The 14,711-nt window shown below is 43.5% G+C and overlaps 1 pseudogene; it reads right to left on the bottom strand.

The window, feature by feature from the left end:
* Window positions 1-2,946: 2,946 nt before the first annotated feature.
* LOC126299661 (5S ribosomal RNA) lies at window positions 2,947-3,064 on the bottom strand (annotated as a pseudogene).
* Between the last annotated feature and the right edge of the window lie 11,647 nt (window positions 3,065-14,711).

Genomic DNA, 14,711 nt, shown 5'->3' with positions numbered 1-14,711 from the left:
CTGCTGTTTGGAAACATGTAGGTCTTGTAAGAAGTAATTACAAGGAGCAAACATGTTGCATAACATAATGTTCGTCACTGTACTCTGAGTGTCCTAACCTAAAGTTTGGCCCTTTGTCGGCACATAAGCTATTGTTCTGTTAAGTGGCTATACATGCCATCCCCATTTCCTTAAACTATTGTACCGCTCCATGTCACTCACTCACGCAACGCTCCCCTTAAATATTGTACTTCTAACACCATGTTGATATAAAAAATTTATGCAAATTAATTAAATAGATATTTTTCACATGTATGGATCAGTTTGGTTTAATTCACAGCATCCTATTGGCCATTTAAATCGTTGGAATAGAGTTTAAATAAAAGATCGCTAGTAAAAAACACATCCCACCACTCAAAGCCCCACACCGCGGCGGCCACTGCCGCCGCTGCCCCAGGCCATGACCCTGGCTCATCCGTGGCCACCACAGCACCGCTCTGGCATCCATGGGCCGCACTCCGTCAGTCTAATGGGTTAGAGCTGCACCTACCAGGCTGCTCGAAGCACCCCATTCAGCAGTGTCTCCTCCTGTGCCGTCACGTCCTCGCCCATCATGTGAGGTACAGCACACACCCCTGTACACCTCGCCGTAGATCTCCAAGGCACGCTCATACCGATACCACACAGGAAACGCCTCTGGGAAGCACGTGTGTTTACTATTGCTGATGCTATTTCTGTGTATACTGACATCACAGATTGTGCTATAGTAATCTGTTCTAAACTAGCACAGGCTGCTTTCCCCTAGTGATCCTAATGGACATACAAAATGCATCCAGCCGTGCTTACCATGAAACTTCCCCTTAGAAAAATTTATACTGGACTGGTCTATGTGAAACGTCCTCTTTGAACAATTATACACGAATGTGCTTAAATGACACACAATATTTTTTAGCGCAACGCAATCTGACTTCCAGAAATCCCTACAATAAAATGGCCCTGACTAACATTAACCTATACCTATCACAAATCACTTACCAAAAATCTTCGTTACTCGAACTACTGCAATACAGCGAGCGCCACTACTGCCAGTTAACTAAAAGTTTCAAACTACGGAAGTCACTAACTACTGATAGGCACAGTTAGCAAATGAAAGATTTTAATAGGGAACAAACAATGTATTTACCTTTATAGTCATAATATATATATCAGTTCATGACACCAACTCTTACAAACTTCAAAACTCCGCCATCTCTCTCCCCACGTCCACCACTGCTGGCGGCTCACCTCCAACTGCGCAACGCTACGCGCTGTTAGCATCCAGCTGCCGCTGCTCAACACTACAATGGCAGACAACAATGCAGACTAAACACAGACTGCACACGGCACAGCCAGTGATTTTTTCATACCGAGCGCTATGTGGCGTTACCAATAAAAAAACCTAAACAGCCTACTTACATAGCCCCCATGCTCCCCACAAAAAATTTTTACAAATAGTTTTAGGGCAGTGGCCAATAATGATTTGATAAAATTTTTCATAATTACTATAACAAAGATATCAAATACACACACTTATTGATACAATGTTGGTCAGAAGCTAAAATTTTCTCACAGTCCATAAAGACAGTCCTTATCGTTCATCACAGTAAAATTGCAGTGTTTTTTTTTTCAAAGTCTGAGCAATAAAAGAAATTTCACTTGGAAGTAGTGGATTTCTAAGCAGTCTTGAAGAAGTAGTGTTGTCCTTCCAACGAAAGACAGTGCTGACTCTTGACATGACACAACAGAGCAAACCCACAGCAGAGTCAGTCGAAGTTTTGAAGAATATTGGTAGGTAGGTCGTCACAGAGTAGACCCATTGTAGTCCTGGTAGAGGTTACGGTATTGGTGGGCCACCAGAGTTGCAGACCCACTGCAGTCCTTCTAGAAATAATGGTATTGGTGGGTCATCAAAGGTGTAGACCCACTGTAGTCCTTGTAGAGATGGCGGCTCACCTCCAACTGCGCAACGCTACGCGCTGTTAGCATCCAGCTGCCGCTGCCCAACACTACAATGGCAGACAACAGTGCAGACTAAACACAGACTGCACACGGCACAGCCAGTGATTTTTTCATACCGAGCGCTATGTGGCGTTACCAACAAGAAAACCTAAACAGCCTACTTACAACCTCCCCCATCATGACAGACACATAGCCGCAAAACGTCCACATGGTGACTCACTATCTAAAATGTTCTCAGTGTCGTACTGACATGACATGACTATCTAAAATAAGAGCTAAGTCGACCTCTCGGAAATTGTATAGTGTCCCAGAAATAGGTAATGGTCGCTTTTGTAGGAGCTTTTACGATATCTCAGCTTGTCCGCATGGATACTCTGGTCCTAACAGAACCCAATTACGAAAATAGCGCAAATTAACGCTGAACGTACTCCTCCTAATGGTCCTAACGCGGCAACCCATCCATCATGTCTTACACTTCCTGCTTTTAACATACACAAACGCTGTCACCACTGTGTAGAGACTCATATATCCCAGAACAAAGGATGCCTTGTGAATGAATCGAGCATTATGATTGGCTCTTATCGAATTTACCGCCGAATTAGTGATGCTGCTGGTGTGGAAGCACCTTCCACTTCTTTTTCTTTCTTTTTTTTTCTTTCTGCTGATGAAACTTTCAGCCACAAAAAACTATTTTATACAGATACCCATATTGCACCCACGATTAAACCTTGCAATGTGCCCTACATATCGTCAGTTATGGAAAGAGAGCACTCCGTCGTCAGGCCACAAGTGGCACATCGGGACCATCCGACCGCAGTGTCATCCTCAGATGAGGATGCGGATAGGAGGTGTGTGTGGTCAGCACATTGCTCTCCCCGTCGTTATGATGGTTTTCTTTGACCGGAGCCGCTACTATTCGGTCAAGTAGCTCCTCAGTTGGCATCACGAGGCTGAATGCACCCCGAAAATTGGCAACAGCGCATGGCGGCCCGGAGGATCACCCATCCAAGTGCCGGCCGCGACCGACAGTGCTTAACTTCGGTGATCTGACGGGAACCGGTGTATCCACTGCGGCAAGGCCGTTGCCTCAGTTATGGAAAGACTTTTACTCAATTACACTGCTATCCGACTGAGGACAGGAGCTTGATGGTTAGAGCATGAAAACGATCTCCAATGCAGCAGTATATCACCACATACCATGTCGATGTAGTAAACACACAATTCGTATCCTGTGCCAAATCGCCCCTTTCCATTCATTCGTATAGCTATCGACCACCAGACAACCGTACATATATCACGAAGAGAGACAGCACCATATATACTCCTCAAAGCACTAGATATTTTCCTGCAGCCAACGGTCACTACTCATCTACTCTCAATGTGTGACCAGAGCGCCCTCAGCATATCCAAGTCAATCTCAGAACTGTTCTACAAATTCGGGCTCATTTCCCTTCAGCACAAACGTGTTACTGTTTCTGGTCCGGACCTGCTTGCTTGCTTGCTTCTATACACCAATTTCCAGACTATGGGATTACAAGAACACATTTATTTTCGCATGGTTTGCCATGACACCATTTTCGCTGTACTTATCTATATCAATCACAAAACAGTACCCTACCGATCGTTGTTGTTGTTGTTGTCTTCAGTCCTGAGACTGGTTTGATGCAGCTCTCCATGCTACTCTATCCTGTGCAAGCTGCTTCATCTCCCAGTACCTACTGCAACCTACATCCTTCTGAATCTGCTTAGTGTACTCATCTCTCGGTCTCCCTCTACGATTTAGCACGACATAATTCTGAGGATATAAACCCAAAATCATTTCTCTACAAACCCTAAACTTTAGCAAGGTGGGGCGTGCTGTAAACCTCTGAGTTAATAGAAACTCACCCATCTGAGAAGACCTTTACCTCAGAACTCGAAAAAATAGAGGAAACTTATATTTTCACCCTCGAATACCAATATCGGCGATGTAGCAGATTAAAAACCATCCCTATAATTTGTAAACTCAAATAAGGTCTTTCTCATATCTACAGAACCAGCAAATGTGTCTTTAACCTGTTAGATGTACACACAACCACCGGTGTTCCCTCAACTAAATAAATGCGCGAAATGCACAGAAGCAGTCAATGGGACTATTTACATGGGAGGGAATAACTATCCTGTGCAAACACATGTCGACATTGAATCATCCCAAATTTACACACGATCACGAAAGCCATCCAACACATACTATTAGTTCGCTAATCGGCCATCTAGAGGGCAACACAGTCAAGTTAGCTACATTCCTACACTCCAACAAGCCTCTGCATTTGGCCGGATCCTATAGTTAATAGGAAATGTGAATCATTACCACCACAGGTCACCAGCACTGCACGCCATGCATGCACAGATAGAATCATCATAGTAAAGAAAACCAGCCTCATATATATTTTATCCCTGTGCTTACAACTAAATCTTACGATTGCGACCTCAGTTGACTACATTCAACAATGAGTGAAGTAACAGAAATACAACTCGCTGATGGCTGTGGCTCTGGAAATAGATATATTGGTACCATTCTTAGGCCTTGACATACTCCTCCCTTTTATATCACAGTACTCCATGTCAAATACATACCTTCTTTACGACTGGACTTAGTCATTTTCTTTACACATGTCGGAACACAAACATATACCTTATTAGCCAGATGCTCAAGACGAACCTATCACGCACGACTTACTACTAAGTATAATGATTCATCAATAACCGATTGCTGCCGATACGAAATAAAACTGAGCTAATATCATTGATGGGTGTTCATGGCTCATACGTTTTCCTGCGAGTGCTACCACTGTGTCTTAGAAACAGAGGTGTAATCATCTTACAAACCGCTATATGTGAAAATAGCACAACCATTTTACCATCACAAGCGGTCTAAGCTCGACAGGTGCTCACAAGTCTCCATGTTAAAAGCTGTACCAGCTTTATAAATTCACGTATGGCATTACCTACGAATGACGTGGTTTTTCCAGAGAAATGCCATGACACTGAATATAGATGATGATCACCGGAGTGTATATTATCACACAAGCAGTGTGGTTACATGTCTCCGATGGTGCACCCTCGTATTAAAACTAGTGTATTTTGAAAGTTATTCGGCCACGGGTTGTGGTATGAAACCAGTATTTGCAACTACCTCACGCCGCCGCCACTAGATATTTCTCCAGTATTTGTAACGCATTCTGTCTAGATGACATGTCAGAGGCTCTGCGATGTATCCACTGAGTTATAGGTGATGATTCATTGAGAAGGATTACAAACAGTAGTAGATGGTGTGATGATTAATGTAGTAAGAAATGTACACTAGTCTTTCAGATCTGTAGGGCTAAGCTTACGCTAGAAATGATGGCTATGATTTGGAATCAGATCTTTCCGTTCAATCACGTACCTGCACTGAATCCTATGGAGAAGTCATTTAATAATTACAGCAACTAGTCAATCATATTTCTGGCACTCTCATACCCCGAAACGAACCATCTTTCTCGAATATATCAGCTACAGTAAAATTCCAACATGGTTTTAGGTAGCGCCTAAGCATCTTACAACTACCCCTCAGACTCAGCACTACTGTCCCTGCAGTTTTGCGCATGTGGTTCTCCCAGTGTAAGTCAGAGCTGAGTAGAAATCTGAGAAAGCTATATCTATCTCCGTCTGCAATTCTTGTAGAAACAGGCGAAGCTGTGTTTCTGCGACAGAACAGTGTATTTACCATTCGACGAAAACGAAGGCTGCTCCTGCAACACAAGGTAGTATGAAAGGCAGTACAGAAACTGGGGGAAGGACATGGGTTTTGCTACCACATTGTGGTGCTTCTCCAAACTACAAGCAGGTACTACACATCCACATCCCTCAGGGCTTATTCACGTCTATCACCCCAACATTCTATCATCGTTATTCTGTTCCGTCCACCAGAGAAGAATTACGAACTATAAAAGCTCCACTAACTTCATCCAACAGAGAACTCTGTAAGATTATTAGTGCATCTCACTCCTCCCATACATCAGAAACAAATACCGCATGTGTGCAGGCATCGAGCACATGTGACGATCCTTCTAACTATACAGGAATTAATCCACAACACTACCAGTTTAGAGTTTCATCACCTGTACTGTAGGAGGATGACTGTATCCCACAGACTATGCTGTAAGTAGTAAGAGATCCTCGCTGCGACCCTGTGTCATTTTTCGAAAGATTGTTTTCTTCTGCTGTAACTCCCTTTGTAGACTACCAAACATTTTGTTCTTCCTCCATGACTCAGAGGTCTGTGTCAAGTTCTAAACTGACATTAACACGTTCTGATCCACTGCCTCTCACAGAAACTAGACGTTGCACAGTGTAAATCATATTGTTACTGCTGCTATCATAACACTCCACATTCACTGCATCATTTTAAACAAAACTAATATACAACGTAAGTAAACTGGGTGAGTTTGGCGGCATTGTGGAGAGTTTACAAACCACAGTCCCAAGGAGATTTACGAGATCTACATTTAAACTCATCATAGCTGACGGCTCTGCATTCCATTTCGACTGATTCCTCATATAGCAGTCATGCACTCAATCCCTGTTTCGGTGCTAGTCATCAACAGAAGGTTTTGTCCCTCCACCAAAACTCTTCCTCCAACTCAAAGAAGTGATGTCAGTTAGTCATTGTGTGGTAGGGAACAGTGTACCAGCGGATGGATGGAATGGAAAAGACACCATCGAGATACTCTAATAATAACTATCACAGTTGATAGCGTGACAATTTTTTGCAATTTTACAGTAATTTGAACACCGAGCAATGCTGCGACAGTGTATTTCCCAATTTCATCATCGTAGCTCAACCGCCCCCTCTCTACTTTGCGAGTGTCATTGCGAATGTAGATAGATGACTGTGCAGTACATCCATTCATTGTTAATTGTCAGTCACATACATCTTCAAACGATACCAGACAGCGCTCTACATATTTCTAACACGTCGAACATAGTGCTTAATTTACGATCTATCTCTTTGGTGATGGGTGTCACAGAGCATTCTCGTAGTTTTAGGGTAAAATTAGAGATTGAAAGACCCCGTCACACTGTCATTGACCAGTCTTCCTTGCAGCACCATCACCGATTTAATCTGAAACCGGCCGGTAACAGACCGCTACATTTCACGTCTCGTGAATGAATGGAGCTAGCCGAGTCCTCACCCATCCAAGTAGACAAGATTTCTCCAGATGCACCCATCTCGAGGAGGTTAAAACCCTTTATCGGTGTATTGTAACAGATATGAAAGTGTTCTGATGTAATAGCAGACGGTTAAGAAGAGCAAAAACGGATGATTTTTATGTATGATGGAGCTCCAGATGAATGGGGTTCAAAGGATTTTACGGAAATCAACTACGCTATTAACTATGAAATGTTGTTCTAGAGTCTAGTATCATTACCTGGAAGGTATTGGTAAGAGAGAACATCAACACACACACTCCTAAGGCTACATCGTTCCACACTCCTAAGGCTACAACCTTCTGCATTTGAAACAACCTCTAATGTTTGATCACTTGAGTTTCCAACCTGTCCGTCGTGTGGAAAGCATTGCTGTTAATATTCCAATGGAAGAAATGTATTCCCAGAACATGACATACACCCTTCTTGCATGTTTCCCTACGATAAACTATGGCATCGAACTATAAAATGAGAAAACTGCTTCCTTAAAAGATTGGCTCTGTGTGATACATGCACAGTATAGTTTTCCAGACATGTATAGCGTCCACCGTCCACATCCGATCACAGTTCATAAATTATACTATGCCCACAAAGTGCTATATAAAATTATCGTTAGTAATGGAGACCACCTCATACAAGGAAAGAGATAAATGCATAATGGGGGCATCTCACATGTCAAATTACAAGTCATGCCGCCACTAAATTTGTAAACAGCACATATGTTAAGCAGATGTATACACAGTGTCTCACAAACACCTATTGCTAACTGAAGTATCCATTTTACACTTAAGATTAGACAGGGGAATTGAGTACATCGCATTAATTTAGAGTTTATTTACTTATTTACTTATTGTTCCGTGGGACCAAATAAAGGAAAAATCTCCATGGTCATGGAACGAGTCAATACTTGAAATTATAACACGATAGTAGGAACAGATAAAATGAAATATAAGAAACATATTCAGGCGACAAGTCGTAAGTTTAAATACAGAAAATCAACACTGTAACACTGGAATTTGTTTAATTTTTTTGCTCTTCCAGGAGCTCCTCGACAGAATAGAAGAAGTGAGCAATGAGGAAACTCTTCAGTTTAGACTTAAAAGTGTTTGGGCTACTGCTAAGATTTTTGAGTTCTTGTGGTAGCTTATTGAAAATGGATGCAGCAGAAAACTGCACTCCTTTCTGCACAAGAGTCAAGGAAGTGCATTCTACATGCAGATTTGATTTCTGCCTAGTATTAACTGAGTGAAAGCTGCTAACTCTTGGGAATAAGCTAATATTGCTAACAACAAACGACATTAAAGAAAATATATACTGTGAGGGAAATGTCAGAATTCCCAGACTATTCGATAGGGGTCGACAAGAGGTTTTTGAACTTACACCACACATAGCTCGAGCAGCCCGTTTTTGAGCCAAAAATACCCTTTTTGAATCAGAAGAATTACCCCAAAAAATAATACCATATGATATAAGCGTATGAAAATATGCGAAGTAGACTACTTTTCGTGTTGAAATGTCACTTATTTCAGATACTGTTCTAATGGTAAATAAAGCAGCATTTAGTTTCTGAACAAGATGCTGAACATGGGCTTTCCAAAACAACTTACTAACTATCCGAACACCAAGGAATTTAAACTGTTCCGTCTCGCTTATAATGTGCCCATTATGTCTGATAAAAATATCGATTCTCGTTGAATTGTGAATTAGAAACTGTAAAAACTGAGTCCTACTGTGATATAGCATCAAATTATTTTCCACAAGCCACAAACGTATTTCATAAACTACATTATTTAATACTGTTTCAATATTACACCAAGATCCTTCACAACCAAGCTGGTGTCATCAGCAATCAGAAATATTTTTGAATCACCTGTAGTACTAGAAGGCATATTATTTATATAAATAAGAAACAGCAGTGGCCCCAGCACCGACCCTTGGAGAACGCCCCACTTAACAGAGCCCCATTGGGACTGAAAATCACTACCACTCCCAATATTGCGGAGAATTACCCTCTGCTTTCTGTTCTTAAAGTAAGATGCGAACCAATTGTAAGCTGCTCCCCTTACTCCATAATGGTCCAACTTCTGCAGTAATATTTTGTGGTCAACACAGTGCAAAGCCTTCGTTAAATCAAAGAAAAGACCTAGCGTTCGCAAACTTTTATTTAATCCGTCCAAAACCTGACAGAGAAAAGAGAACATAGCATTTTCAGTTGTTACACCTTTTCTAAAACCAAATTGTACATTTGACAGCAAATTATGTGAATTTAAATGCTCCAGTAACCTTGTATATACAACCTTCTGGATAGCTTTAGCAAACACCGATGGCATAGAAACAGGTCTAAAATTGTCAACATTATCCCTGTGTCCCTTTTTATAAAGTGGCTTCACTACCGAGTACTTTAATCGGTCAGGTACCTGACCACTCCTAAAGGAAAAGTTACAGATATGGCTAAGTACAGGGCTAACATACATAGAACAATACTTCAGTACTCAGCTAGATACCCCATCATATCCATGAGAGTTCTCAGTCTTTAGTGATTTAATGATTAACTCAATCTTCATCTCGTCAGTGTCATGGAGGAGCATTTCAGGTAACAGTCTCAGAACACGTTTTTCTACGATCGCTATATAATTCCCTGTTGGGACTAGGTTTCTATTTAGTTCACCTGCTATATTCAGAAAGTGATTATTAAACACTGTACATATATGCGACTTATCAGTAATACGGACATTCGCACTACGCACTGATTCTACACTACTGGCCATTAAAATTGCTACACCAAGAAGATGACGTTCTATGGACGCGAAATTTAACCAACAGGAAGAAGATGCTGTTATATGCCAATGATTAGCTTTTCAGAGCATTCACACAAGGTTGGCGCCGGTGGCTACAACTACATCGTACTGACACGAGGAAAGTTTCCAACCCATTTCTCATACACAAACAGCAGTTAACCGGCGTTGCCTGGTGAAACGTTATTGTGATGCCTCGTGTAAGGAGGAGAGATGCATACCATCACGTTTCCGACTTTGATAAAGGTCGGCTTGTAGCCTATCGCGATTGTGGTTTATCGTATCGAGACATTGCTGCTCGCAATGTTATTTTGTTAGCAGAATATGAAATCGGTGGGTTCAGGAGGGTAATACGGAACGCCGTGCTGGATCCCAATGGCCTCGTAATCACTAGCAGTCGAGAAGACAGGCATCTTATCCGCATGGCTGTAACGGATCGTGCAGTCACGTCTCGATCCCTGAGTCAACAGATGCGGACGTTTGCAAAACAACAACTATCTGCATGAACAGTTCGACGAATTTTGCACCAGCATGGACTATCAGCTCGGAGACCATGGCTGCGGTTACCCTTGACGCTGCATTACAGACAGGAGCGCCTGCGATGGTGTACTTCAAGACGAACCTGGGTGCATGAGTGGCAAAACGTCTTTTTTTTTTATTAATCCAGTTTCTGTGTACAGCATCATGATGGTCGCATCCGTGTTTGGCGACATTGCGGTGAACGCACATTGGAAGCGTGTATTCGTCATAGCCATACTGGCGTATCACCAGGCGTGACAGCATGGGGTGCCATTGGTTACACGTCTCGGTCACCTCTTGTTGGCATTGATGGCACTTTGAGCAGTGGAAGTTACATTTCAGATGTGTTATGACCCGTGGCTCTACACTTCATTCGATCCCTGCGAAACCCTACATTTCAGCAGGATAATGCACGATCGGATGTTGCAGGTACTGTACGGGCCTTTCTGGATGCAGAAAATGTTCGACTGCTGCCCTGGCCAGTACATTCTCCAGATCTCTCATCGATTGAAAACGTCTCGTCAATGGTGGCCGAGCAACTGGCTCGTCACAATATGTCAGTCACTACTGTTGATGAAATGTGGTACCGTGTTGAAGCTGCATGGGTTGCTGTACCTGTACATGCTGTCCAAGCTCTATTCAACTCAATGCCGAGGCGTGTCAAGGCCGTTATTACGGCCAGAGGTGTTGGTTCTGGGTACTGATTTCTCAGGATCTAAGCACCCAAACAGCGTGAAAATGTAATCAGATGTCAGTTCTAGTATAATATATTTGTCCAACGAATACACGTGTATCATCTGCATTTCTCCTTGGTGTAGCAATTTTAATGGGCAGTAGTGTATATCCTCGACCTGTCTCTGCAGACCAGCCACTTCCTTTACAACTGAGCATATGGTTTTAATTTTATCCTGAGACTTAGCTATTCTATGTGCATACCACATACATAGTTTGAGTCTGGATTTGCCTTGCAATATATCTGGAGCGATGTTGGGATACGGATCCATAAAGTGTCACACCTGGGATAGGGTTTGTATGTGGATCCGCCACTCACAATGTACGTAGTAATGTTTGGATGCAGATCCACAATATACCACATCTCTGCTAGCGTTCGAGTGTGTATCTGCTTTGCACTATACATCCAGACCGATGTTCAGAGGCGGATCCACCACATATCACATCCGAGATAGGGCTTGCAGGTGAACCAACCACACGTTACAGCCAAAGATGTGTTCTTTGTTTGAATCTGGGTCCACCAGTGGGAGGACCTGGTCCTGGGGGCTGTTCATGACACATGCACATCACATACATACAGAAAACAGAGTAGACACCCTGCAAATGTGGAAAATGCGGGGTGATGGCGACTGGATACAATCGAGTGCAGTGCTACACTATACCTCCCGATCAGTGCATTTGCACTAGGTGTTGGCACCTGTACTGCATTTACAAGTTATTTTAGAACACGGAACGAGAGGTTATGTCATGATCACATGGGTAGAACTGACACAAGAAAATCGATAGAGTTGCGGAAAATAAGATATATATTGATGGAATTTACACTGAAATGCGGGGAAAAGAAGGAAGTACTTGTGCATGTTCTTCCCATGTACAACAATTTGTACATGGGAACAAGCGTGTGACAGCAAGATGTATCCGAGAAAACATCGACATGGAAGCGAAGGGAAACAAGGTGTGGCGGCACCACCATTTAGGATAGGGAATGTTAGTTTTGTGCGATATCCTGAGCACAAGTTACAGCCAATTGTGGGCGGGATTCCAGTAAGTTACACTGAACAGTTGCTGCGAAGTGGAATGGAGGCAACAGGGCCACCGATCTGTTGAAAAGAGTAAATGCAGCGGCTCCCATGGCGCATGGTATAGGCAGAAGGGGACCACTATCACAACCGGGGTGTGGGGTGTACTTGACTCAGAGCGATGCGTTAGCGAAACAGAGGTGCACAGCCGAGTGTAAATAGGTGTTGCTCTCTAACGAGGTTCATTCAAGTGTGGTAGCTCTCCTGGACTGTGGAGCATGTCACTCTACTAGGGTACACGCAGTAACAAATTGGGGGAAAGCATCCCAGTCCACTGTAAGTAGTTGGTTCGACCCCCTGAGGCCGATGTGGGGTCTGCAGTGAGCCAGGGCAGGTCACTCTTTGGCTCGCTACCGCGGGCAGTCGTCTTCGCTGCCCACACACGCCGGAGACTTTCATGGCGAAGTGCCGCAGATTTTGACTCAGGATTGCGGCCGGTGGTTGCCGCCGCATTACCAGCTACGCCAGCTGAGGAAGAAGCGCCACTGGGGCCAGACTATGGCTCCCGGCGGAGCAGCGCGGTGTCAACGGGGACGGTGGCCGCTGGGTCTATGGTTGGCACAGCCATTCTGACGTAATCGGAACTACTACAGCTGGCGAACAAGGCCGGCACGACACAGCGTTGCATTGCACAGGTCGCTGGAGCAGTGGCCTCAGCATTGCGGGGCCTGTGACAGGGACCGAGGTCAACAAAGCACTGTAGTGGAATTGAATAAATCATATGAAAAGCTCGGCCGAGTTTTAATACGGCACCTCCTGGCAAACATCCACTACATTTGGTGTCAATACACCACATTTGGCGTCTGGCACAACAGCATTTGGTGTCAGAATAGCGGACGTCGTCTGTCCAGTACGACGTTCGAGCCCACCACCTACAGCGCAGACACAAGATGTGGTGAGTGCTGTCAAAATTGTTCTTTTGAGTTTTGGACATTTTGTTTCTTGTTGGTGTTTCGAGTATGGCTTGCCGGAAGCCACGTTTTAGATGTTTGCGTGGGCATAGTATTTTTTGTTACCAAAATAAGTTTATTATGTTCACAGAGCTACATTGTTTTGTGGCGTTTAATTACTTTTCGTATTAATTTGAGTATGATGTTACTGAATATGATGATACGGAGTTGTAGGAAGTCAGATTATTCTTGTACTTAATCCCAAAACAAGAAACGATTAACTGGGAGTGAAAGCAACACAAATGCAGATTCAAGGACGCAAGTTGTGTCAGAACCAGAAGCGGTGCGGATTTTGAAGGAAGAGATAGCACAATTTACAGCGTACAATACTCAGTTTAGAAATGAATTAACGTCTAGAAGTGAGTGGGAAACAGCGTCTGATCAGTCGTTGTTTGCCAAGGGTGCAGGAGATTGATCCAGCCGCTGTGAGTTTGATTATTCCGTTTTCTGGCAAGGCATCTTGTGGATGTGCGTTCGTTTGTGGAGGACTTGGAAATTTCAGCTGCTATGAATGGATGGTCTGATGAGCAGCTGTTACGTGTAGCCAAGATTACCCTAACGTGAGAAGCGAAAACATATGTAAGGTGTTCTGAGGACTTAAGGAAGGGAGGACAGTTCAAGCAGTTAAAGGAAGAGCTTTTACAAAGGTACAAGAAACAGAATAGCTTTCGGTACTTTAGGGAGAGGTTAAGTACCATGAGAAAGAGACAGGGGAGACGGTGGAGAAATTTGCGGACAGGATATGGGAAATTAATGAGTATACTTACTAGTTGGGTCAGAGCGATGAAGCGAATAGTGTTCACTTGCAGGAGGCCGAGCAAAGGTTCAAATGGTTCAAATGGCTCTGAGCACTATGGGACTTAACATCTGTGGTCATCAGTCCCCTAGAACTTAGAACTACTTAAACCTAACTAACCTAAGGACATCACAAATATCCATGCCCGAGACAGGATTCGAACCTGCGACCGTAGCAATCGCGCGGTTTCGGGCTGAGCGCCTAGAACCGCTAGACCACCGCTGCCGGCGCCGAGCAAAAGGCACTTGATGTATTTTTGAGAGGGTTACCAGCGCATATGTCACGGACAGTGCGTGAAGGGTCACCAAAACATTTGTATTCGGCCATTCAGCTGGCAGTTCAGTTTGAAGTCATTAAGAGAAATATTCTGTGTATACTTTCCCAGGCAGTCATAATGATATTATGAGCTTGTTTCCTGTCGCTATTGTTGGCGTTAATGAGGTTTGCTTGCCTTCGTCACAGGTGGTCCAAATGTCTTAATGGCTATATTTCCCGAATCCGTATGGTGAAGGGGTAGGGAAGCATGAGACATTCCTTAACATCTGGCTCGTTGTCCACCTGGCACATTATCCACCCTAAAGTGAGGCATTAGTCAGCAAAGTCTTTCTCTTGGTTTATTGTTACACCATGT

Source organism: Schistocerca gregaria, chromosome X (genome assembly GCF_023897955.1).
Source record: "Schistocerca gregaria isolate iqSchGreg1 chromosome X, iqSchGreg1.2, whole genome shotgun sequence".
Taxonomy (NCBI): Eukaryota; Metazoa; Arthropoda; class Insecta; order Orthoptera; family Acrididae; genus Schistocerca; species Schistocerca gregaria.
Note: the sequence above shows the minus strand (reverse complement) of the source record. Positions and strands in the feature narration are given on the sequence as shown.